The sequence below is a fragment of the Ranitomeya imitator genome, unplaced genomic scaffold (assembly GCF_032444005.1).
Source record: "Ranitomeya imitator isolate aRanImi1 unplaced genomic scaffold, aRanImi1.pri SCAFFOLD_1034, whole genome shotgun sequence".
Lineage (NCBI taxonomy): Eukaryota > Metazoa > Chordata > Amphibia > Anura > Dendrobatidae > Ranitomeya > Ranitomeya imitator.
The window spans coordinates 69735-94185 of NW_027193516.1; the positions used below are offsets into that span (position 1 = coordinate 69735).

Here is a 24451-nt window from a genome sequence, read left to right on the forward strand (position 1 = left end):
AGCGTGGTGCATTTGTTTTGGAATTGTCAGTACGCTAGAAGTGTGATTGCAGGGTTGGGTCGTTTGTGTAAGGAGCTGTGTGAGGTGAATCTGTTGTCTTTTGAGCTTTTTATGTTTGGATTGGGTATGTGTGGGGAAAAGGAGAGAGTATTGTGGTTAATGATGGCATGTATAAAAGAGGTTTTGTGGGATGTGAGGAATATATATGTGTTTAAAAGGAAGGATATTGAAGTTAAAAATTGCATAAAAATTATTCTGGGAAAATTGTATTTTTGTTTTGTGTGTGATCAGAGGAGGAGAGGGGAGGTGGATGCAGAGGGAGTTTGGAAAACCAAAAAGTGGAAACATTTTGTTTAATGTATCTTGAGTTTTTTTGTGTTGTTAACAAATATTTTTATGTTGTGTTTTCCAGTGATGATGGGAATGGCGGTTACATTGTGTATGTGGCTTGCTGTTTTGGGAGATGAGTTCCATAAAGTTGTGGAGTCTTGACTGTGGAACTTCCCATCTGAGGGAAAAAAAAAAAAAAAAAAAAAAAAAATCTGTTCTTATCAGTTTAATATCTGATACGTCCCCTATTTGGGGACCATATATTAAATGGATTTTTAGAACAGGGAGCTGGAAATGGAGCTTGCTCTGTCCACTCCACGCATTGACCCGTTATTGCAGTATCTCCGGGAACAGTGCACCCCTTCTCTGATCCGGTTTCCAAAAACAGATTGAATTGAAATCAGCCCAGCAAGTTGTCATTTAACACTTTCTGAGAATTCTTTTCAGGGTCAAAGAAGCACGTTTCAGGTGGCAAATGTAGCAATTTGCTCAATTTCACTGGACCGTTTGCAACATTTCCTGTGCCTTGCTTTCACCTGTGCATGTTCAGCATTGGATTGCATCCAATATGCAATCAATCAATCAATCAATCAAGCAATCTTTGCTGGTTGCAACAGGTGTGTTAAGATGTAGGCCCGAATGAGGCCTTTGTAACAGTGTTGCTAATATATTGTGCCATCTACAAAATTAGGCCCCTGCCTGCTGTCTGTCAGCATGAAGTGTTTAAATTGAAGTATCCTACGAGTAGTTCGGCCATACATACTACATTTGTGACCGCATGCACAAATTCCTTTGTAAAACATTGGCTCCCTCTTGTGGACCACTGACTTTTAATTATGTGGTGTATGATATGTATTTCAATAAAGAAGGAAAAATGGTGTCTGTGATGATCTTGAATGTGCTAGTCTTGTCTATTTTGTCTTGTACTGTGTGAGTAGTATTCTAATGCTTTTGACCAACTGGGTGCGCTGCTGCTGCTGCCTGCCTGCCTGCCTGCAGTAGATAGAATCTATGCACGGAACCTTCACCTGCTGCTGCTGTCACAATGGGGCCTTCAGCCATTGACTCCGGAACTCTCACGTGTCACAATGGGCTCTGGACTTATCTAAGGCAGAGAAAAATGGCGCCGTCTTCAGTCTGCTGCTGGAACAGCAGCAGACCACATGGCAGGGGGATTGTCTTTTTTTTTTTTAAAGGGGCAATTTGCAGACTTGCACTAATAGTTGCACTCTGGAGCGCCAAAGGGATGGAGGGTGTGTTCAGATGGGCGGAGTTATGCAGATCAGGCGGAGTTATGCAGATTAGGCGGAGTTAGGCAGATTTTTTAAAAACGCGTTGGGCCCAACTTGAACACACCCCCACACACCCCCACACACCCCCCACACGCCCCCACACACACCAGAACTGCCATTTGAGAAGGCATCCAGAGTTTAGAAAAAAAATGTCTTCCCCTGGGCAATCATCTTTTGGGCTCTCTCCACAGTGAGTCCTGGTTGTGGGCCATGGGGCGTCTGGAGTGGCAAACCATTTCAGGCTATCGCTTCTCGGCCTTTTGGCTAAGATCAAGTGTAGTATCTGTTCTTATCAGTTTAATATCTGATACGTCCCCTATTTGGGGACCATATATTAAATGGATTTTTAGAACAGGGAGCTGGAAATGGAGCTTGCTCTGTCCACTCCACGCATTGACCCGTTATTGCAGTATCTCCGGGAACAGTGCACCCCTTCTCTGATCCGGTTTCCAAAAACAGATTGAATTGAAATCAGCCCAGCAAGTTGTCATTTAACACTTTCTGAGAATTCTTTTCAGGGTCAAAGAAGCACGTTTCAGGTGGCAAATGTAGCAATTTGCTCAATTTCACTGGACCGTTTGCAACATTTCCTGTGCCTTGCTTTCACCTGTGCATGTTCAGCATTGGATTGCATCCAATATGCAATCAATCAATCAATCAATCAAGCAATCTTTGCTGGTTGCAACAGGTGTGTTAAGATGTAGGCCCGAATGAGGCCTTTGTAACAGTGTTGCTAATATATTGTGCCATCTACAAAATTAGGCCCCTGCCTGCTGTCTGTCAGCATGAAGTGTTTAAATTGAAGTATCCTACGAGTAGTTCGGCCATACATACTACATTTGTGACCGCATGCACAAATTCCTTTGTAAAACATTGGCTCCCTCTTGTGGACCACTGACTTTTAATTATGTGGTGTATGATATGTATTTCAATAAAGAAGGAAAAATGGTGTCTGTGATGATCTTGAATGTGCTAGTCTTGTCTATTTTGTCTTGTACTGTGTGAGTAGTATTCTAATGCTTTTGACCAACTGGGTGCGCTGCTGCTGCTGCCTGCCTGCCTGCCTGCAGTAGATAGAATCTATGCACGGAACCTTCACCTGCTGCTGCTGTCACAATGGGGCCTTCAGCCATTGACTCCGGAACTCTCACGTGTCACAATGGGCTCTGGACTTATCTAAGGCAGAGAAAAATGGCGCCGTCTTCAGTCTGCTGCTGGAACAGCAGCAGACCACATGGCAGGGGGATTGTCTTTTTTTTTTTTAAAGGGGCAATTTGCAGACTTGCACTAATAGTTGCACTCTGGAGCGCCAAAGGGATGGAGGGTGTGTTCAGATGGGCGGAGTTATGCAGATCAGGCGGAGTTATGCAGATTAGGCGGAGTTAGGCAGATTTTTTAAAAACGCGTTGGGCCCAACTTGAACACACCCCCACACACCCCCACACACCCCCCACACGCCCCCACACACACCAGAACTGCCATTTGAGAAGGCATCCAGAGTTTAGAAAAAAAATGTCTTCCCCTGGGCAATCATCTTTTGGGCTCTCTCCACAGTGAGTCCTGGTTGTGGGCCATGGGGCGTCTGGAGTGGCAAACCATTTCAGGCTATCGCTTCTCGGCCTTTTGGCTAAGATCAAGTGTAGTATCTGTTCTTATCAGTTTAATATCTGATACGTCCCCTATTTGGGGACCATATATTAAATGGATTTTTAGAACAGGGAGCTGGAAATGGAGCTTGCTCTGTCCACTCCACGCATTGACCCGTTATTGCAGTATCTCCGGGAACAGTGCACCCCTTCTCTGATCCGGTTTCCAAAAACAGATTGAATTGAAATCAGCCCAGCAAGTTGTCATTTAACACTTTCTGAGAATTCTTTTCAGGGTCAAAGAAGCACGTTTCAGGTGGCAAATGTAGCAATTTGCTCAATTTCACTGGACCGTTTGCAACATTTCCTGTGCCTTGCTTTCACCTGTGCATGTTCAGCATTGGATTGCATCCAATATGCAATCAATCAATCAATCAATCAAGCAATCTTTGCTGGTTGCAACAGGTGTGTTAAGATGTAGGCCCGAATGAGGCCTTTGTAACAGTGTTGCTAATATATTGTGCCATCTACAAAATTAGGCCCCTGCCTGCTGTCTGTCAGCATGAAGTGTTTAAATTGAAGTATCCTACGAGTAGTTCGGCCATACATACTACATTTGTGACCGCATGCACAAATTCCTTTGTAAAACATTGGCTCCCTCTTGTGGACCACTGACTTTTAATTATGTGGTGTATGATATGTATTTCAATAAAGAAGGAAAAATGGTGTCTGTGATGATCTTGAATGTGCTAGTCTTGTCTATTTTGTCTTGTACTGTGTGAGTAGTATTCTAATGCTTTTGACCAACTGGGTGCGCTGCTGCTGCTGCCTGCCTGCCTGCCTGCAGTAGATAGAATCTATGCACGGAACCTTCACCTGCTGCTGCTGTCACAATGGGGCCTTCAGCCATTGACTCCGGAACTCTCACGTGTCACAATGGGCTCTGGACTTATCTAAGGCAGAGAAAAATGGCGCCGTCTTCAGTCTGCTGCTGGAACAGCAGCAGACCACATGGCAGGGGGATTGTCTTTTTTTTTTTTAAAGGGGCAATTTGCAGACTTGCACTAATAGTTGCACTCTGGAGCGCCAAAGGGATGGAGGGTGTGTTCAGATGGGCGGAGTTATGCAGATCAGGCGGAGTTATGCAGATTAGGCGGAGTTAGGCAGATTTTTTAAAAACGCGTTGGGCCCAACTTGAACACACCCCCACACACCCCCACACACCCCCCACACGCCCCCACACACACCAGAACTGCCATTTGAGAAGGCATCCAGAGTTTAGAAAAAAAATGTCTTCCCCTGGGCAATCATCTTTTGGGCTCTCTCCACAGTGAGTCCTGGTTGTGGGCCATGGGGCGTCTGGAGTGGCAAACCATTTCAGGCTATCGCTTCTCGGCCTTTTGGCTAAGATCAAGTGTAGTATCTGTTCTTATCAGTTTAATATCTGATACGTCCCCTATTTGGGGACCATATATTAAATGGATTTTTAGAACAGGGAGCTGGAAATGGAGCTTGCTCTGTCCACTCCACGCATTGACCCGTTATTGCAGTATCTCCGGGAACAGTGCACCCCTTCTCTGATCCGGTTTCCAAAAACAGATTGAATTGAAATCAGCCCAGCAAGTTGTCATTTAACACTTTCTGAGAATTCTTTTCAGGGTCAAAGAAGCACGTTTCAGGTGGCAAATGTAGCAATTTGCTCAATTTCACTGGACCGTTTGCAACATTTCCTGTGCCTTGCTTTCACCTGTGCATGTTCAGCATTGGATTGCATCCAATATGCAATCAATCAATCAATCAATCAAGCAATCTTTGCTGGTTGCAACAGGTGTGTTAAGATGTAGGCCCGAATGAGGCCTTTGTAACAGTGTTGCTAATATATTGTGCCATCTACAAAATTAGGCCCCTGCCTGCTGTCTGTCAGCATGAAGTGTTTAAATTGAAGTATCCTACGAGTAGTTCGGCCATACATACTACATTTGTGACCGCATGCACAAATTCCTTTGTAAAACATTGGCTCCCTCTTGTGGACCACTGACTTTTAATTATGTGGTGTATGATATGTATTTCAATAAAGAAGGAAAAATGGTGTCTGTGATGATCTTGAATGTGCTAGTCTTGTCTATTTTGTCTTGTACTGTGTGAGTAGTATTCTAATGCTTTTGACCAACTGGGTGCGCTGCTGCTGCTGCCTGCCTGCCTGCCTGCAGTAGATAGAATCTATGCACGGAACCTTCACCTGCTGCTGCTGTCACAATGGGGCCTTCAGCCATTGACTCCGGAACTCTCACGTGTCACAATGGGCTCTGGACTTATCTAAGGCAGAGAAAAATGGCGCCGTCTTCAGTCTGCTGCTGGAACAGCAGCAGACCACATGGCAGGGGGATTGTCTTTTTTTTTTTTAAAGGGGCAATTTGCAGACTTGCACTAATAGTTGCACTCTGGAGCGCCAAAGGGATGGAGGGTGTGTTCAGATGGGCGGAGTTATGCAGATCAGGCGGAGTTATGCAGATTAGGCGGAGTTAGGCAGATTTTTTAAAAACGCGTTGGGCCCAACTTGAACACACCCCCACACACCCCCACACACCCCCCACACGCCCCCACACACACCAGAACTGCCATTTGAGAAGGCATCCAGAGTTTAGAAAAAAAATGTCTTCCCCTGGGCAATCATCTTTTGGGCTCTCTCCACAGTGAGTCCTGGTTGTGGGCCATGGGGCGTCTGGAGTGGCAAACCATTTCAGGCTATCGCTTCTCGGCCTTTTGGCTAAGATCAAGTGTAGTATCTGTTCTTATCAGTTTAATATCTGATACGTCCCCTATTTGGGGACCATATATTAAATGGATTTTTAGAACAGGGAGCTGGAAATGGAGCTTGCTCTGTCCACTCCACGCATTGACCCGTTATTGCAGTATCTCCGGGAACAGTGCACCCCTTCTCTGATCCGGTTTCCAAAAACAGATTGAATTGAAATCAGCCCAGCAAGTTGTCATTTAACACTTTCTGAGAATTCTTTTCAGGGTCAAAGAAGCACGTTTCAGGTGGCAAATGTAGCAATTTGCTCAATTTCACTGGACCGTTTGCAACATTTCCTGTGCCTTGCTTTCACCTGTGCATGTTCAGCATTGGATTGCATCCAATATGCAATCAATCAATCAATCAATCAAGCAATCTTTGCTGGTTGCAACAGGTGTGTTAAGATGTAGGCCCGAATGAGGCCTTTGTAACAGTGTTGCTAATATATTGTGCCATCTACAAAATTAGGCCCCTGCCTGCTGTCTGTCAGCATGAAGTGTTTAAATTGAAGTATCCTACGAGTAGTTCGGCCATACATACTACATTTGTGACCGCATGCACAAATTCCTTTGTAAAACATTGGCTCCCTCTTGTGGACCACTGACTTTTAATTATGTGGTGTATGATATGTATTTCAATAAAGAAGGAAAAATGGTGTCTGTGATGATCTTGAATGTGCTAGTCTTGTCTATTTTGTCTTGTACTGTGTGAGTAGTATTCTAATGCTTTTGACCAACTGGGTGCGCTGCTGCTGCTGCCTGCCTGCCTGCCTGCAGTAGATAGAATCTATGCACGGAACCTTCACCTGCTGCTGCTGTCACAATGGGGCCTTCAGCCATTGACTCCGGAACTCTCACGTGTCACAATGGGCTCTGGACTTATCTAAGGCAGAGAAAAATGGCGCCGTCTTCAGTCTGCTGCTGGAACAGCAGCAGACCACATGGCAGGGGGATTGTCTTTTTTTTTTTTAAAGGGGCAATTTGCAGACTTGCACTAATAGTTGCACTCTGGAGCGCCAAAGGGATGGAGGGTGTGTTCAGATGGGCGGAGTTATGCAGATCAGGCGGAGTTATGCAGATTAGGCGGAGTTAGGCAGATTTTTTAAAAACGCGTTGGGCCCAACTTGAACACACCCCCACACACCCCCACACACCCCCCACACGCCCCCACACACACCAGAACTGCCATTTGAGAAGGCATCCAGAGTTTAGAAAAAAAATGTCTTCCCCTGGGCAATCATCTTTTGGGCTCTCTCCACAGTGAGTCCTGGTTGTGGGCCATGGGGCGTCTGGAGTGGCAAACCATTTCAGGCTATCGCTTCTCGGCCTTTTGGCTAAGATCAAGTGTAGTATCTGTTCTTATCAGTTTAATATCTGATACGTCCCCTATTTGGGGACCATATATTAAATGGATTTTTAGAACAGGGAGCTGGAAATGGAGCTTGCTCTGTCCACTCCACGCATTGACCCGTTATTGCAGTATCTCCGGGAACAGTGCACCCCTTCTCTGATCCGGTTTCCAAAAACAGATTGAATTGAAATCAGCCCAGCAAGTTGTCATTTAACACTTTCTGAGAATTCTTTTCAGGGTCAAAGAAGCACGTTTCAGGTGGCAAATGTAGCAATTTGCTCAATTTCACTGGACCGTTTGCAACATTTCCTGTGCCTTGCTTTCACCTGTGCATGTTCAGCATTGGATTGCATCCAATATGCAATCAATCAATCAATCAATCAAGCAATCTTTGCTGGTTGCAACAGGTGTGTTAAGATGTAGGCCCGAATGAGGCCTTTGTAACAGTGTTGCTAATATATTGTGCCATCTACAAAATTAGGCCCCTGCCTGCTGTCTGTCAGCATGAAGTGTTTAAATTGAAGTATCCTACGAGTAGTTCGGCCATACATACTACATTTGTGACCGCATGCACAAATTCCTTTGTAAAACATTGGCTCCCTCTTGTGGACCACTGACTTTTAATTATGTGGTGTATGATATGTATTTCAATAAAGAAGGAAAAATGGTGTCTGTGATGATCTTGAATGTGCTAGTCTTGTCTATTTTGTCTTGTACTGTGTGAGTAGTATTCTAATGCTTTTGACCAACTGGGTGCGCTGCTGCTGCTGCCTGCCTGCCTGCCTGCAGTAGATAGAATCTATGCACGGAACCTTCACCTGCTGCTGCTGTCACAATGGGGCCTTCAGCCATTGACTCCGGAACTCTCACGTGTCACAATGGGCTCTGGACTTATCTAAGGCAGAGAAAAATGGCGCCGTCTTCAGTCTGCTGCTGGAACAGCAGCAGACCACATGGCAGGGGGATTGTCTTTTTTTTTTTTAAAGGGGCAATTTGCAGACTTGCACTAATAGTTGCACTCTGGAGCGCCAAAGGGATGGAGGGTGTGTTCAGATGGGCGGAGTTATGCAGATCAGGCGGAGTTATGCAGATTAGGCGGAGTTAGGCAGATTTTTTAAAAACGCGTTGGGCCCAACTTGAACACACCCCCACACACCCCCACACACCCCCCACACGCCCCCACACACACCAGAACTGCCATTTGAGAAGGCATCCAGAGTTTAGAAAAAAAATGTCTTCCCCTGGGCAATCATCTTTTGGGCTCTCTCCACAGTGAGTCCTGGTTGTGGGCCATGGGGCGTCTGGAGTGGCAAACCATTTCAGGCTATCGCTTCTCGGCCTTTTGGCTAAGATCAAGTGTAGTATCTGTTCTTATCAGTTTAATATCTGATACGTCCCCTATTTGGGGACCATATATTAAATGGATTTTTAGAACAGGGAGCTGGAAATGGAGCTTGCTCTGTCCACTCCACGCATTGACCCGTTATTGCAGTATCTCCGGGAACAGTGCACCCCTTCTCTGATCCGGTTTCCAAAAACAGATTGAATTGAAATCAGCCCAGCAAGTTGTCATTTAACACTTTCTGAGAATTCTTTTCAGGGTCAAAGAAGCACGTTTCAGGTGGCAAATGTAGCAATTTGCTCAATTTCACTGGACCGTTTGCAACATTTCCTGTGCCTTGCTTTCACCTGTGCATGTTCAGCATTGGATTGCATCCAATATGCAATCAATCAATCAATCAATCAAGCAATCTTTGCTGGTTGCAACAGGTGTGTTAAGATGTAGGCCCGAATGAGGCCTTTGTAACAGTGTTGCTAATATATTGTGCCATCTACAAAATTAGGCCCCTGCCTGCTGTCTGTCAGCATGAAGTGTTTAAATTGAAGTATCCTACGAGTAGTTCGGCCATACATACTACATTTGTGACCGCATGCACAAATTCCTTTGTAAAACATTGGCTCCCTCTTGTGGACCACTGACTTTTAATTATGTGGTGTATGATATGTATTTCAATAAAGAAGGAAAAATGGTGTCTGTGATGATCTTGAATGTGCTAGTCTTGTCTATTTTGTCTTGTACTGTGTGAGTAGTATTCTAATGCTTTTGACCAACTGGGTGCGCTGCTGCTGCTGCCTGCCTGCCTGCCTGCAGTAGATAGAATCTATGCACGGAACCTTCACCTGCTGCTGCTGTCACAATGGGGCCTTCAGCCATTGACTCCGGAACTCTCACGTGTCACAATGGGCTCTGGACTTATCTAAGGCAGAGAAAAATGGCGCCGTCTTCAGTCTGCTGCTGGAACAGCAGCAGACCACATGGCAGGGGGATTGTCTTTTTTTTTTTTAAAGGGGCAATTTGCAGACTTGCACTAATAGTTGCACTCTGGAGCGCCAAAGGGATGGAGGGTGTGTTCAGATGGGCGGAGTTATGCAGATCAGGCGGAGTTATGCAGATTAGGCGGAGTTAGGCAGATTTTTTAAAAACGCGTTGGGCCCAACTTGAACACACCCCCACACACCCCCACACACCCCCCACACGCCCCCACACACACCAGAACTGCCATTTGAGAAGGCATCCAGAGTTTAGAAAAAAAATGTCTTCCCCTGGGCAATCATCTTTTGGGCTCTCTCCACAGTGAGTCCTGGTTGTGGGCCATGGGGCGTCTGGAGTGGCAAACCATTTCAGGCTATCGCTTCTCGGCCTTTTGGCTAAGATCAAGTGTAGTATCTGTTCTTATCAGTTTAATATCTGATACGTCCCCTATTTGGGGACCATATATTAAATGGATTTTTAGAACAGGGAGCTGGAAATGGAGCTTGCTCTGTCCACTCCACGCATTGACCCGTTATTGCAGTATCTCCGGGAACAGTGCACCCCTTCTCTGATCCGGTTTCCAAAAACAGATTGAATTGAAATCAGCCCAGCAAGTTGTCATTTAACACTTTCTGAGAATTCTTTTCAGGGTCAAAGAAGCACGTTTCAGGTGGCAAATGTAGCAATTTGCTCAATTTCACTGGACCGTTTGCAACATTTCCTGTGCCTTGCTTTCACCTGTGCATGTTCAGCATTGGATTGCATCCAATATGCAATCAATCAATCAATCAATCAAGCAATCTTTGCTGGTTGCAACAGGTGTGTTAAGATGTAGGCCCGAATGAGGCCTTTGTAACAGTGTTGCTAATATATTGTGCCATCTACAAAATTAGGCCCCTGCCTGCTGTCTGTCAGCATGAAGTGTTTAAATTGAAGTATCCTACGAGTAGTTCGGCCATACATACTACATTTGTGACCGCATGCACAAATTCCTTTGTAAAACATTGGCTCCCTCTTGTGGACCACTGACTTTTAATTATGTGGTGTATGATATGTATTTCAATAAAGAAGGAAAAATGGTGTCTGTGATGATCTTGAATGTGCTAGTCTTGTCTATTTTGTCTTGTACTGTGTGAGTAGTATTCTAATGCTTTTGACCAACTGGGTGCGCTGCTGCTGCTGCCTGCCTGCCTGCCTGCAGTAGATAGAATCTATGCACGGAACCTTCACCTGCTGCTGCTGTCACAATGGGGCCTTCAGCCATTGACTCCGGAACTCTCACGTGTCACAATGGGCTCTGGACTTATCTAAGGCAGAGAAAAATGGCGCCGTCTTCAGTCTGCTGCTGGAACAGCAGCAGACCACATGGCAGGGGGATTGTCTTTTTTTTTTTTAAAGGGGCAATTTGCAGACTTGCACTAATAGTTGCACTCTGGAGCGCCAAAGGGATGGAGGGTGTGTTCAGATGGGCGGAGTTATGCAGATCAGGCGGAGTTATGCAGATTAGGCGGAGTTAGGCAGATTTTTTAAAAACGCGTTGGGCCCAACTTGAACACACCCCCACACACCCCCACACACCCCCCACACGCCCCCACACACACCAGAACTGCCATTTGAGAAGGCATCCAGAGTTTAGAAAAAAAATGTCTTCCCCTGGGCAATCATCTTTTGGGCTCTCTCCACAGTGAGTCCTGGTTGTGGGCCATGGGGCGTCTGGAGTGGCAAACCATTTCAGGCTATCGCTTCTCGGCCTTTTGGCTAAGATCAAGTGCAGTATGTCTTGGTCTGGCCATAAGGCTGTGCTGTAAGGAGTGGAGGAAAGAGAAGGCGATCTTAAGGAAGATGGGAGTGGTAGTCCGCTTCGCAGGGACCGGTGACGCCCGGGTCCGTAATGGATTTCGTATTGATGTCGCGCAGGAGAAGAGGATGCATTTCTCGCTGGGATATTTGGTAAATATGATCCTTTATGACACGCTGAAGGTGAAGAAGGAGGACATTGTCTGCCTGCAGGAGTTCAGGAAAGATGGACGGTATGTACTGATTTTCTCATCTGCTGGAGCCTGCCAGAACTTATACAGAGCACTGAGAGACCATGCTGATAATGCCCTACTCACAGGACTGACATTTACTGTCCTTTATTCTAGAGGGGACATACCCCTAGTAGTTTTCATGCACAATCCTTTTGTGCCCCTGGAGGAAATTGTGAAATTTCTGAAAAGACACTGCTCCTATGTCCAGTACGCCCACAGAGTCATCAGCATGGAGTCTGGGCTCTGGACAGGGAAGCATAAATTTTTTGTCCGTTTTGGTGTGGACCCTCAGGGCCCTGGGGGGATCCATTATCCCCCTCTGAACTTCTCTATTGGGAGGGATAGTGGGTATTTGTTTTTCCCTGAAGCCCCCTTCTACTGCAGGAGATGCAATGAATATGGACACATTGTGGATAACTGCCCCACTGCAATGCTCTGCAGAAAATGTAATTTGCCTGGACATTATGCAAAAGACTGCCCTAACCCCATAGTGTGTAATGGCTGTGGGGAGGCAGGACATATGTACAGGGAATGTAGAGCAAACAGTGCTGCTGGAGCCAGGCTGTATGCCCAGGTAGCGTCTGCCAGCCCTACATTCTCTGGTGGCAATGCTCTGCAGGAACGCCGACCTCATGGCATTATTACTGAGAGAAAAATCTCCCCTGCAGCTGCAGGTAATCAGCTTACCTCAGGTAATCAGCAGCCAGCTGTGTGTGACTCACCCAGAGCTCCAGACACTGAGGGGAGAGCGGGGGGCGTGGCTACAGAGGCTGAGGAATCTGTGACTGCACAGGAGGTGTCAAAGGGGGCGGAGCTAGAAACGGAGCTCAGCTCCCAGCTCCCAGGACATCTCTCTGCCTGCGGGGAGGGAGACATGGAGGTGTCACTGAATAAAACACCTCACTGGGACACAATGCAGACAGAGGAGGAGGAGGAGGATGGCAGTGACAGTGAGTGTGAAGTGAAGGAGCAGGGGGATTTCACAGCAGCAGTGAGGCCAGCACATGAAGCCAGTGGCCAAGCTGTGAAGAAGCCCCGCCTGGCATACCATTATGCAGATGAGAACAGTGCAAGTCCCATCAGTGACAGGGAGTACCCTGACATCAGCTTCTCCCCTGACATGGCTTTTTTAGAGGGGGTTCCTTCTCCCAGCTGTTATCAGTCCGCCTGCCTGCCTCCAGAAGGACAAGGCTGACACAGAAGTGGTGGGTATGTAAAAACTTGCATAAAAAAGTGCTGATATGGCTGCCAAAGCTGCACTTAATGTCGTATCCCTGAATGTGAGGCAGATAAAATCTAAAGGACGCAGGTCTACTGTGCTGAAATATATGAAAAATCTGGGAGCCGACATTTACTGCCTGCAGGAGTGCGGATTATCGGAAGTTCCGAATGATCAGGACTGGCCTCATGGACAGCACATATGGTCTGGGTCACATGTAAATAAAAATGATGGTGTGGGGATCCTGCTGGGGAACAAGCAGTACTGTATGGACAGTTATACAGTGGTGGAGGTGGGGCGGTGTATTATAGCTGTAATTAGGTATAGGGGGCTGCGGGTCAGAGTGGTGAATGTATATAGTCCTACTGCAAAGGAAGAGCGTCTTGCTCTGTTAGAGAAATTATCTTTGTTTTTGCCAGGAAAGATTCCTACAATTTTTGTTGGTGACTTTAATTGTGTCACAGATGATACCGGTGATGTAACCGGTAAAAAATTATCTCATTTAATTTCTGATTTTTCCTTTTTAGATGCCGCAATGGTAAGTTCAGACAATCCTCCACCTACGTACAGGGCAGATAGAGGGGGGATTGAGTCAAGAATTGACAGGATGTTTTTTTCCAAAAATTTTGAATGTTTTAAGTTTGAACAAGGTTCGGTCCCTTTTTCAGACCACGAGTACTTGAGGGGTCTGTTCCAAGAGAAGGGGAGTTTTGTGCATGGCAGGGGTGTATGGAAGCTGAATGTGAGGCTGCTGGAGGATGAAAGAGTGATGAGTGATTTTAAGAAGAAGTATGAAAGATGGGGGTACTGTAAAAATAGGTTTGCATGTGTGTTGGAATGGTGGGATTGGGTAAAGCAGGAAATAAAAAAATTCTTCAGAAAATGGGGCTATAAAAAAGCTGCCATGTATAGAAATAAATTCAAAGATTTAAATATGCGGATTGAATGGCTGAGAAAATGCAGTATGTCTGGGATTGATGTGAATGACCTATTAGTGGAAGCAAAAAATGAGCTAAAATGTCTGATTGAGAGAAAGGGAAAAGAAATTATGTACAGGACAAAAATAGAACATCTGGAAAAAAATGAAAAATGTACCAGATATTTCTTCAAAAAAATGAATGGTAAAAAAACGGACATGGATGAGTTATTGGACGAGAATGATAAGAGTGTAACTGGAGAGGGTGTGATGAAGGAGGTAAAGGGTTTCTATGGCAGACTATATGACAAAAAATGGATTGACTCTGGATTGATGATTGAGGTGTTAGGCAGTATGGAGAGAAAATTAGATAAGGATGAATGTGAGGATCTGTGTGATGATGTGATTCTGGATGAGGTAAAAAAGGTGGTGTTTAGTGCTCAGAAAAATAAAACACCAGGAAAAGATGGATTACCAATAGAATTGTATGTGAAAGCGTGGGAGTGCATGGGTGCGGATCTGACTGAAGTATGCAAGTATATGTGGGAGAATGGAGAATTGTGTGAATCAATGAAGGAAGGTGTGGTTGTGCTCATCTATAAAAAAGGGGAAAAGAAAAAATTGGGGAATTGGAGGCCAATTACACTGCTAAATTCGGACTATAAAGTGTATAGTAAAATACTAGCGAATCGTATGCGTGAAGTAATTGGTAAAGTTGTGGAAGATGACCAAGTATGTGCTGTGCCTGGGAGATGTATAAATGATAACCTGATGTTGTTGAGAGATATACTGGGTGACTGCAAAGATAGGAAGCAGAAGTGTATGGTGTTGGCTTTGGATTTTGAGAAAGCTTTCGATAGAGTGTCGCATGTGTTTATGTTCGAAGTGCTGAAAAAAATGGGTTTCCCCAAAAAATTCTTAGATGGTGTGAGATGTCTGTATGAGAAGGTGTCGAGTGAAATTTTAGTGAATGGATGGTTGAGTGATAAATTCCTGATCAGATCAGGAGTCAGACAAGGGTGCCCTATGTCCCCTGTACTGTTTATTAGTGTCATTGAACCACTGCTATGTTTGATTAGAAGAGAGAAACTCATAAGAGGAATGTTAATACCTGGAAGTAAAGGAATGAATGCTAAAGTACTGGGATATATGGATGATGTGGTGATTGTGAGTGAAAGTATTGCGTCAATGAGTAGAGTGAAATTATTATTGGATTTTTTCTGTGGTGCGTCTGCTTTTAGGGTAAATTGGGATAAATGTTGTTTTAAATGTTTTGGCGATAGGAGAATTAGGATGGATGGTGTGACATGTATGGAAGGACCAATAAAAGTGCTGGGTGTATGGTTTAATGAGGATCTAAGGGGTACAGAAAGCTGGGATGAGTGTGGTTCACGAATAGAGAAAAAGTTGAATTTTTGGCGTATGCGTGACCTGACATTGAATGGGAAGGTACTCATAATTAAGGCAGTGATACTGCCCATTTTGCTGTATGTGGCTGGAGTTTTTCCATCTCCATACAAAAAAATAAAAAGAGTACAAAAATTAATATTTACATTCTTTTGGGGAAGTAAAATGGAAAAATTAAAAAGAGAACACCTATATAAAACATGTGAGAATGGTGGTATGGATTTCCCAGACATTGAAATTTTTTTGAGCCTCAATTATATTAAAACAGTGGTAGTCTTAATGGGGAAAAGAAACAAAGGGGCGTATATGGTACGATATATGGCTGGATGGATGTTGTATGGGTTATGTTGGGTGAAAAGAGATGGAAGCGTGCCTGTCGCATTTAAGTGTCCTGTGTGGTATGATGTGATTGAGAGGTTTATTAGGAAGAATGATCTGTTGGCTGTGACTATGAATGAGTTTAAGAAACCAAAAGAAGTAAGGAAGAAAATGAGAGCAAATGAGATTGAATGTAACATCAACGATTTGAGGTTCAATGAGGTAACGGATACATGGGAAAAGTTGGGTACAAGTGGAATGTCAAATAAACAGAAGGATGTAGTATGGATGGCCATGCATGATATACTGCCTGTAAGAGAGGTGCAAAAAAGAAGGGATCTGATTAGAACGAATGTATGTCCGAGAGATGGGTGCGGTGCGAGTGAAACTGTGAGACATGTGATGTGGGACTGTGATTATGCGTATAGTGTGTGGAAAGGTGTGGGTGGTCTTTGTAAAGAACTAGCAGGTGTAAATTACATTAATTGGAGGGTAGCAATGTTTGGAATGGGGGCATGTGGTAAGATGAATGAAAGAATTTTATGGCTGATAATGGTATGTGTAATGGAAAGCTTATGGGATGTGAGAAATTTGGGATTATTCAAGAGAAAAATGATCCCTGTAAATGATTGTATAAGGTTAATACTATCTAGACTATATGTGATATACAAATGGGACAAGAGTAGAGGTGGTGAAGGATTGGACGCCGAAGGCATCTGGAAGGTCATGAAATGGCATTATCTGGTGAAGTACCAGTAACTCTAGTGTGTTCATTGTTTATCATACATGTTATTTCTATCCCTGTTTTTGGAAATATTCTTGAGTTAAAAAAATAAAGAATAACCATGATGATGAGTTATATTTAAGCAACAACAATGAGTTTTTCGGAAGACTTACATACTGTTGTTTATAAAACAACCTGAATGGTTTAAAAAAAAAAAAAAAAAAAAAAAAAAAAATCTGTTCTTATCAGTTTAATATCTGATACGTCCCCTATTTGGGGACCATATATTAAATGGATTTTTAGAACAGGGAGCTGGAAATGGAGCTTGCTCTGTCCACTCCACGCATTGACCCGTTATTGCAGTATCTCCGGGAACAGTGCACCCCTTCTCTGATCCGGTTTCCAAAAACAGATTGAATTGAAATCAGCCCAGCAAGTTGTCATTTAACACTTTCTGAGAATTCTTTTCAGGGTCAAAGAAGCACGTTTCAGGTGGCAAATGTAGCAATTTGCTCAATTTCACTGGACCGTTTGCAACATTTCCTGTGCCTTGCTTTCACCTGTGCATGTTCAGCATTGGATTGCATCCAATATGCAATCAATCAATCAATCAATCAAGCAATCTTTGCTGGTTGCAACAGGTGTGTTAAGATGTAGGCCCGAATGAGGCCTTTGTAACAGTGTTGCTAATATATTGTGCCATCTACAAAATTAGGCCCCTGCCTGCTGTCTGTCAGCATGAAGTGTTTAAATTGAAGTATCCTACGAGTAGTTCGGCCATACATACTACATTTGTGACCGCATGCACAAATTCCTTTGTAAAACATTGGCTCCCTCTTGTGGACCACTGACTTTTAATTATGTGGTGTATGATATGTATTTCAATAAAGAAGGAAAAATGGTGTCTGTGATGATCTTGAATGTGCTAGTCTTGTCTATTTTGTCTTGTACTGTGTGAGTAGTATTCTAATGCTTTTGACCAACTGGGTGCGCTGCTGCTGCTGCCTGCCTGCCTGCCTGCAGTAGATAGAATCTATGCACGGAACCTTCACCTGCTGCTGCTGTCACAATGGGGCCTTCAGCCATTGACTCCGGAACTCTCACGTGTCACAATGGGCTCTGGACTTATCTAAGGCAGAGAAAAATGGCGCCGTCTTCAGTCTGCTGCTGGAACAGCAGCAGACCACATGGCAGGGGGATTGTCTTTTTTTTTTTTAAAGGGGCAATTTGCAGACTTGCACTAATAGTTGCACTCTGGAGCGCCAAAGGGATGGAGGGTGTGTTCAGATGGGCGGAGTTATGCAGATCAGGCGGAGTTATGCAGATTAGGCGGAGTTAGGCAGATTTTTTAAAAACGCGTTGGGCCCAACTTGAACACACCCCCACACACCCCCACACACCCCCCACACGCCCCCACACACACCAGAACTGCCATTTGAGAAGGCATCCAGAGTTTAGAAAAAAAATGTCTTCCCCTGGGCAATCATCTTTTGGGCTCTCTCCACAGTGAGTCCTGGTTGTGGGCCATGGGGCGTCTGGAGTGGCAAACCATTTCAGGCTATCGCTTCTCGGCCTTTTGGCTAAGATCAAGTGTAGTATCTGTTCTTATCAGTTTAATATCTGATACGTCCCCTATTTGGGGACCATATATTAAATGGATTTTTAGAACAGGGAGCTGGAAATGGAGCTTGCTCTGTCCACTCCACGCATTGACCCGTTATTGCAGTATCTCCGGGAACAGTGCACCCCTTCTCTGATCCGGTTTCCAAAAACAGATTGAATTGAAATCAGCCCAGCAAGTTGTCATTTAACACTTTCTGAGAATTCTTTTCAGGGTCAAAGAAGCACGTTTCAGGTGGCAAATGTAGCAATTTGCTCAATTTCACTGGACCGTTTGCAACATTTCCTGTGCCTTGCTTTCACCTGTGCATGTTCAGCATTGGATTGCATCCAATATGCAATCAATCAATCAATCAATCAAGCAATCTTTGCTGGTTGCAACAGGTGTGTTAAGATGTAGGCCCGAATGAGGCCTTTGTAACAGTGTTGCTAATATATTGTGCCATCTACAAAATTAGGCCCCTGCCTGCTGTCTGTCAGCATGAAGTGTTTAAATTGAAGTATCCTACGAGTAGTTCGGCCATACATACTACATTTGTGACCGCATGCACAAATTCCTTTGTAAAACATTGGCTCCCTCTTGTGGACCACTGACTTTTAATTATGTGGTGTATGATATGTATTTCAATAAAGAAGGAAAAATGGTGTCTGTGATGATCTTGAATGTGCTAGTCTTGTCTATTTTGTCTTGTACTGTGTGAGTAGTATTCTAATGCTTTTGACCAACTGGGTGCGCTGCTGCTGCTGCCTGCCTGCCTGCCTGCAGTAGATAGAATCTATGCACGGAACCTTCACCTGCTGCTGCTGTCACAATGGGGCCTTCAGCCATTGACTCCGGAACTCTCACGTGTCACAATGGGCTCTGGACTTATCTAAGGCAGAGAAAAATGGCGCCGTCTTCAGTCTGCTGCTGGAACAGCAGCAGACCACATGGCAGGGGGATTGTCTTTTTTTTTTTTAAAGGGGCAATTTGCAGACTTGCACTAATAGTTGCACTCTGGAGCGCCAAAGGGATGGAGGGTGTGTTCAGATGGGCGGAGTTATGCAGATCAGGCGGAGTTATGCAGATTAGGCGGAGTTAGGCAGATTTTTTAAAAACGCGTTGGGCCCAACTTGAACACACCCCCACACACCCCCACACACCCCCCACACGCCCCCACACACACCAGAACTGCCATTTGAGAAGGCATCCAGAGTTTAGAAAAAAAATGTCTTCCCCTGGGCAATCATCTTTTGGGCTCTCTCCACAGTGAGTCCTGGTTGTGGGCCATGGGGCGTCTGGAGTGGCAAACCATTTCAGGCTATCGCTTCTCGGCCTTTTGGCTAAGATCAAGTGTAGTATCTGTTCTTATCAGTTTAATATCTGATACGTCCCCTATTTGGGGACCATATATTAAATGGATTTTTAGAACAGGGAGCTGGAAATGGAGCTTGCTCTGTCCACTCCACGCATTGACCCGTTATTGCAGTATCTCCGGGAACAGTGCACCCCTTCTCTGATCCGGTTTCCAAAAACAGATTGAATTGAAATCAGCCCAGCAAGTTGTCATTTAACACTTTCTGAGAATTCTTTTCAGGGTCAAAGAAGCACGTTTCAGGTGGCAAATGTAGCAATTTGCTCAATTTCACTGGACCGTTTGCAACATTTCCTGTGCCTTGCTTTCACCTGTGCATGTTCAGCATTGGATTGCATCCAATATGCAATCAATCAATCAATCAATCAAGCAATCTTTGCTGGTTGCAACAGGTGTGTTAAGATGTAGGCCCGAATGAGGCCTTTGTAACAGTGTTGCTAATATATTGTGCCATCTACAAAATTAGGCCCCTGCCTGCTGTCTGTCAGCATGAAGTGTTTAAATTGAAGTATCCTACGAGTAGTTCGGCCATACATACTACATTTGTGACCGCATGCACAAATTCCTTTGTAAAACATTGGCTCCCTCTTGTGGACCACTGACTTTTAATTATGTGGTGTATGATATGTATTTCAATAAAGAAGGAAAAATGGTGTCTGTGATGATCTTGAATGTGCTAGTCTTGTCTATTTTGTCTTGTACTGTGTGAGTAGTATTCTAATGCTTTTGACCAACTGGGTGCGCTGCTGCTGCTGCCTGCCTGCCTGCCTGCAGTAGATAGAATCTATGCACGGAACCTTCACCTGCTGCTGCTGTCACAATGGGGCCTTCAGCCATTGACTCCGGAACTCTCACGTGTCACAATGGGCTCTGGACTTATCTAAGGCAGAGAAAAATGGCGCCGTCTTCAGTCTGCTGCTGGAACAGCAGCAGACCACATGGCAGGGGGATTGTCTTTTTTTTTTTTAAAGGGGCAATTTGCAGACTTGCACTAATAGTTGCACTCTGGAGCGCCAAAGGGATGGAGGGTGTGTTCAGATGGGCGGAGTTATGCAGATCAGGCGGAGTTATGCAGATTAGGCGGAGTTAGGCAGATTTTTTAAAAACGCGTTGGGCCCAACTTGAACACACCCCCACACACCCCCACACACCCCCCACACGCCCCCACACACACCAGAACTGCCATTTGAGAAGGCATCCAGAGTTTAGAAAAAAAATGTCTTCCCCTGGGCAATCATCTTTTGGGCTCTCTCCACAGTGAGTCCTGGTTGTGGGCCATGGGGCGTCTGGAGTGGCAAACCATTTCAGGCTATCGCTTCTCGGCCTTTTGGCTAAGATCAAGTGTAGTATCTGTTCTTATCAGTTTAATATCTGATACGTCCCCTATTTGGGGACCATATATTAAATGGATTTTTAGAACAGGGAGCTGGAAATGGAGCTTGCTCTGTCCACTCCACGCATTGACCCGTTATTGCAGTATCTCCGGGAACAGTGCACCCCTTCTCTGATCCGGTTTCCAAAAACAGATTGAATTGAAATCAGCCCAGCAAGTTGTCATTTAACACTTTCTGAGAATTCTTTTCAGGGTCAAAGAAGCACGTTTCAGGTGGCAAATGTAGCAATTTGCTCAATTTCACTGGACCGTTTGCAACATTTCCTGTGCCTTGCTTTCACCTGTGCATGTTCAGCATTGGATTGCATCCAATATGCAATCAATCAATCAATCAATCAAGCAATCTTTGCTGGTTGCAACAGGTGTGTTAAGATGTAGGCCCGAATGAGGCCTTTGTAACAGTGTTGCTAATATATTGTGCCATCTACAAAATTAGGCCCCTGCCTGCTGTCTGTCAGCATGAAGTGTTTAAATTGAAGTATCCTACGAGTAGTTCGGCCATACATACTACATTTGTGACCGCATGCACAAATTCCTTTGTAAAACATTGGCTCCCTCTTGTGGACCACTGACTTTTAATTATGTGGTGTATGATATGTATTTCAATAAAGAAGGAAAAATGGTGTCTGTGATGATCTTGAATGTGCTAGTCTTGTCTATTTTGTCTTGTACTGTGTGAGTAGTATTCTAATGCTTTTGACCAACTGGGTGCGCTGCTGCTGCTGCCTGCCTGCCTGCCTGCAGTAGATAGAATCTATGCACGGAACCTTCACCTGCTGCTGCTGTCACAATGGGGCCTTCAGCCATTGACTCCGGAACTCTCACGTGTCACAATGGGCTCTGGACTTATCTAAGGCAGAGAAAAATGGCGCCGTCTTCAGTCTGCTGCTGGAACAGCAGCAGACCACATGGCAGGGGGATTGTCTTTTTTTTTTTTAAAGGGGCAATTTGCAGACTTGCACTAATAGTTGCACTCTGGAGCGCCAAAGGGATGGAGGGTGTGTTCAGATGGGCGGAGTTATGCAGATCAGGCGGAGTTATGCAGATTAGGCGGAGTTAGGCAGATTTTTTAAAAACGCGTTGGGCCCAACTTGAACACACCCCCACACACCCCCACACACCCCCCACACGCCCCCACACACACCAGAACTGCCATTTGAGAAGGCATCCAGAGTTTAGAAAAAAAATGTCTTCCCCTGGGCAATCATCTTTTGGGCTCTCTCCACAGTGAGTCCTGGTTGTGGGCCATGGGGCGTCTGGAGTGGCAAACCATTTCAGGCTATCGCTTCTCGGCCTTTTGGCTAAGATCAAGTGTAGTATCTGTTCTTATCAGTTTAATATCTGATACGTCCCCTATTTGGGGACCATATATTAAATGGATTTTTAGAACAGGGAGCTGGAAATGGAGCTTGCTCTGTCCACTCCACGCATTGACCCGTTATTGCAGTATCTCCGGGAACAGTGCACCCCTTCTCTGATCCGGTTTCCAAAAACAGATTGAATTGAAATCAGCCCAGCAAGTTGTCATTTAACACTTTCTGAGAATTCTTTTCAGGGTCAAAGAAGCACGTTTCAGGTGGCAAATGTAGCAATTTGCTCAATTTCACTGGACCGTTTGCAACATTTCCTGTGCCTTGCTTTCACCTGTGCATGTTCAGCATTGGATTGCATCCAATATGCAATCAATCAATCAATCAATCAAGCAATCTTTGCTGGTTGCAACAGGTGTGTTAAGATGTAGGCCCGAATGAGGCCTTTGTAACAGTGTTGCTAATATATTGTGCCATCTACAAAATTAGGCCCCTGCCTGCTGTCTGTCAGCATGAAGTGTTTAAATTGAAGTATCCTACGAGTAGTTCGGCCATACATACTACATTTGTGACCGCATGCACAAATTCCTTTGTAAAACATTGGCTCCCTCTTGTGGACCACTGACTTTTAATTATGTGGTGTATGATATGTATTTCAATAAAGAAGGAAAAATGGTGTCTGTGATGATCTTGAATGTGCTAGTCTTGTCTATTTTGTCTTGTACTGTGTGAGTAGTATTCTAATGCTTTTGACCAACTGGGTGCGCTGCTGCTGCTGCCTGCCTGCCTGCCTGCAGTAGATAGAATCTATGCACGGAACCTTCACCTGCTGCTGCTGTCACAATGGGGCCTTCAGCCATTGACTCCGGAACTCTCACGTGTCACAATGGGCTCTGGACTTATCTAAGGCAGAGAAAAATGGCGCCGTCTTCAGTCTGCTGCTGGAACAGCAGCAGACCACATGGCAGGGGGATTGTCTTTTTTTTTTTTAAAGGGGCAATTTGCAGACTTGCACTAATAGTTGCACTCTGGAGCGCCAAAGGGATGGAGGGTGTGTTCAGATGGGCGGAGTTATGCAGATCAGGCGGAGTTATGCAGATTAGGCGGAGTTAGGCAGATTTTTTAAAAACGCGTTGGGCCCAACTTGAACACACCCCCACACACCCCCACACACCCCCCACACGCCCCCACACACACCAGAACTGCCATTTGAGAAGGCATCCAGAGTTTAGAAAAAAAATGTCTTCCCCTGGGCAATCATCTTTTGGGCTCTCTCCACAGTGAGTCCTGGTTGTGGGCCATGGGGCGTCTGGAGTGGCAAACCATTTCAGGCTATCGCTTCTCGGCCTTTTGGCTAAGATCAAGTGTAGTATCTGTTCTTATCAGTTTAATATCTGATACGTCCCCTATTTGGGGACCATATATTAAATGGATTTTTAGAACAGGGAGCTGGAAATGGAGCTTGCTCTGTCCACTCCACGCATTGACCCGTTATTGCAGTATCTCCGGGAACAGTGCACCCCTTCTCTGATCCGGTTTCCAAAAACAGATTGAATTGAAATCAGCCCAGCAAGTTGTCATTTAACACTTTCTGAGAATTCTTTTCAGGGTCAAAGAAGCACGTTTCAGGTGGCAAATGTAGCAATTTGCTCAATTTCACTGGACCGTTTGCAACATTTCCTGTGCCTTGCTTTCACCTGTGCATGTTCAGCATTGGATTGCATCCAATATGCAATCAATCAATCAATCAATCAAGCAATCTTTGCTGGTTGCAACAGGTGTGTTAAGATGTAGGCCCGAATGAGGCCTTTGTAACAGTGTTGCTAATATATTGTGCCATCTACAAAATTAGGCCCCTGCCTGCTGTCTGTCAGCATGAAGTGTTTAAATTGAAGTATCCTACGAGTAGTTCGGCCATACATACTACATTTGTGACCGCATGCACAAATTCCTTTGTAAAACATTGGCTCCCTCTTGTGGACCACTGACTTTTAATTATGTGGTGTATGATATGTATTTCAATAAAGAAGGAAAAATGGTGTCTGTGATGATCTTGAATGTGCTAGTCTTGTCTATTTTGTCTTGTACTGTGTGAGTAGTATTCTAATGCTTTTGACCAACTGGGTGCGCTGCTGCTGCTGCCTGCCTGCCTGCCTGCAGTAGATAGAATCTATGCACGGAACCTTCACCTGCTGCTGCTGTCACAATGGGGCCTTCAGCCATTGACTCCGGAACTCTCACGTGTCACAATGGGCTCTGGACTTATCTAAGGCAGAGAAAAATGGCGCCGTCTTCAGTCTGCTGCTGGAACAGCAGCAGACCACATGGCAGGGGGATTGTCTTTTTTTTTTTTAAAGGGGCAATTTGCAGACTTGCACTAATAGTTGCACTCTGGAGCGCCAAAGGGATGGAGGGTGTGTTCAGATGGGCGGAGTTATGCAGATCAGGCGGAGTTATGCAGATTAGGCGGAGTTAGGCAGATTTTTTAAA

General features: G+C 44.9%; 13 non-coding genes and 1 pseudogene across 13 annotated transcripts; all 14 read left to right on the top strand.

Moving 5' to 3' along the window:
* Positions 1–501: 501 nt before the first annotated feature.
* LOC138653563 (U2 spliceosomal RNA) lies at positions 502–694 on the top strand. Its single transcript, XR_011315900.1, has one exon. It is a non-coding gene; the product is annotated as a U2 spliceosomal RNA (small nuclear RNA).
* Positions 695–1866: 1172 nt separating this feature from the next.
* LOC138653596 (U2 spliceosomal RNA) lies at positions 1867–2057 on the top strand. Its single transcript, XR_011315930.1, has one exon. It is a non-coding gene; the product is annotated as a U2 spliceosomal RNA (small nuclear RNA).
* A 1172-nt stretch (positions 2058–3229) lies between these two features.
* On the top strand, positions 3230–3420 carry LOC138653598 (U2 spliceosomal RNA). The gene has a single exon (XR_011315931.1). It is a non-coding gene; the product is annotated as a U2 spliceosomal RNA (small nuclear RNA).
* A 1172-nt stretch (positions 3421–4592) lies between these two features.
* On the top strand, positions 4593–4783 carry LOC138653600 (U2 spliceosomal RNA). Its single transcript, XR_011315933.1, has one exon. It is a non-coding gene; the product is annotated as a U2 spliceosomal RNA (small nuclear RNA).
* Positions 4784–5955: 1172 nt separating this feature from the next.
* On the top strand, positions 5956–6146 carry LOC138653601 (U2 spliceosomal RNA). The gene has a single exon (XR_011315934.1). It is a non-coding gene; the product is annotated as a U2 spliceosomal RNA (small nuclear RNA).
* A 1172-nt stretch (positions 6147–7318) lies between these two features.
* On the top strand, positions 7319–7509 carry LOC138653602 (U2 spliceosomal RNA). The gene has a single exon (XR_011315936.1). It is a non-coding gene; the product is annotated as a U2 spliceosomal RNA (small nuclear RNA).
* A 1172-nt stretch (positions 7510–8681) lies between these two features.
* Positions 8682–8872, top strand: LOC138653603 (U2 spliceosomal RNA). The gene has a single exon (XR_011315937.1). It is a non-coding gene; the product is annotated as a U2 spliceosomal RNA (small nuclear RNA).
* A 1172-nt stretch (positions 8873–10044) lies between these two features.
* On the top strand, positions 10045–10235 carry LOC138653604 (U2 spliceosomal RNA). The gene has a single exon (XR_011315938.1). It is a non-coding gene; the product is annotated as a U2 spliceosomal RNA (small nuclear RNA).
* A 6223-nt stretch (positions 10236–16458) lies between these two features.
* Positions 16459–16671, top strand: LOC138653562 (U2 spliceosomal RNA; annotated as a pseudogene).
* A 1172-nt stretch (positions 16672–17843) lies between these two features.
* On the top strand, positions 17844–18034 carry LOC138653605 (U2 spliceosomal RNA). The gene has a single exon (XR_011315939.1). It is a non-coding gene; the product is annotated as a U2 spliceosomal RNA (small nuclear RNA).
* A 1172-nt stretch (positions 18035–19206) lies between these two features.
* LOC138653606 (U2 spliceosomal RNA) lies at positions 19207–19397 on the top strand. The gene has a single exon (XR_011315940.1). It is a non-coding gene; the product is annotated as a U2 spliceosomal RNA (small nuclear RNA).
* Positions 19398–20569: 1172 nt separating this feature from the next.
* Positions 20570–20760, top strand: LOC138653607 (U2 spliceosomal RNA). The gene has a single exon (XR_011315941.1). It is a non-coding gene; the product is annotated as a U2 spliceosomal RNA (small nuclear RNA).
* A 1172-nt stretch (positions 20761–21932) lies between these two features.
* LOC138653609 (U2 spliceosomal RNA) lies at positions 21933–22123 on the top strand. Its single transcript, XR_011315942.1, has one exon. It is a non-coding gene; the product is annotated as a U2 spliceosomal RNA (small nuclear RNA).
* A 1172-nt stretch (positions 22124–23295) lies between these two features.
* On the top strand, positions 23296–23486 carry LOC138653610 (U2 spliceosomal RNA). The gene has a single exon (XR_011315943.1). It is a non-coding gene; the product is annotated as a U2 spliceosomal RNA (small nuclear RNA).
* Positions 23487–24451: the final 965 nt, after the last annotated feature.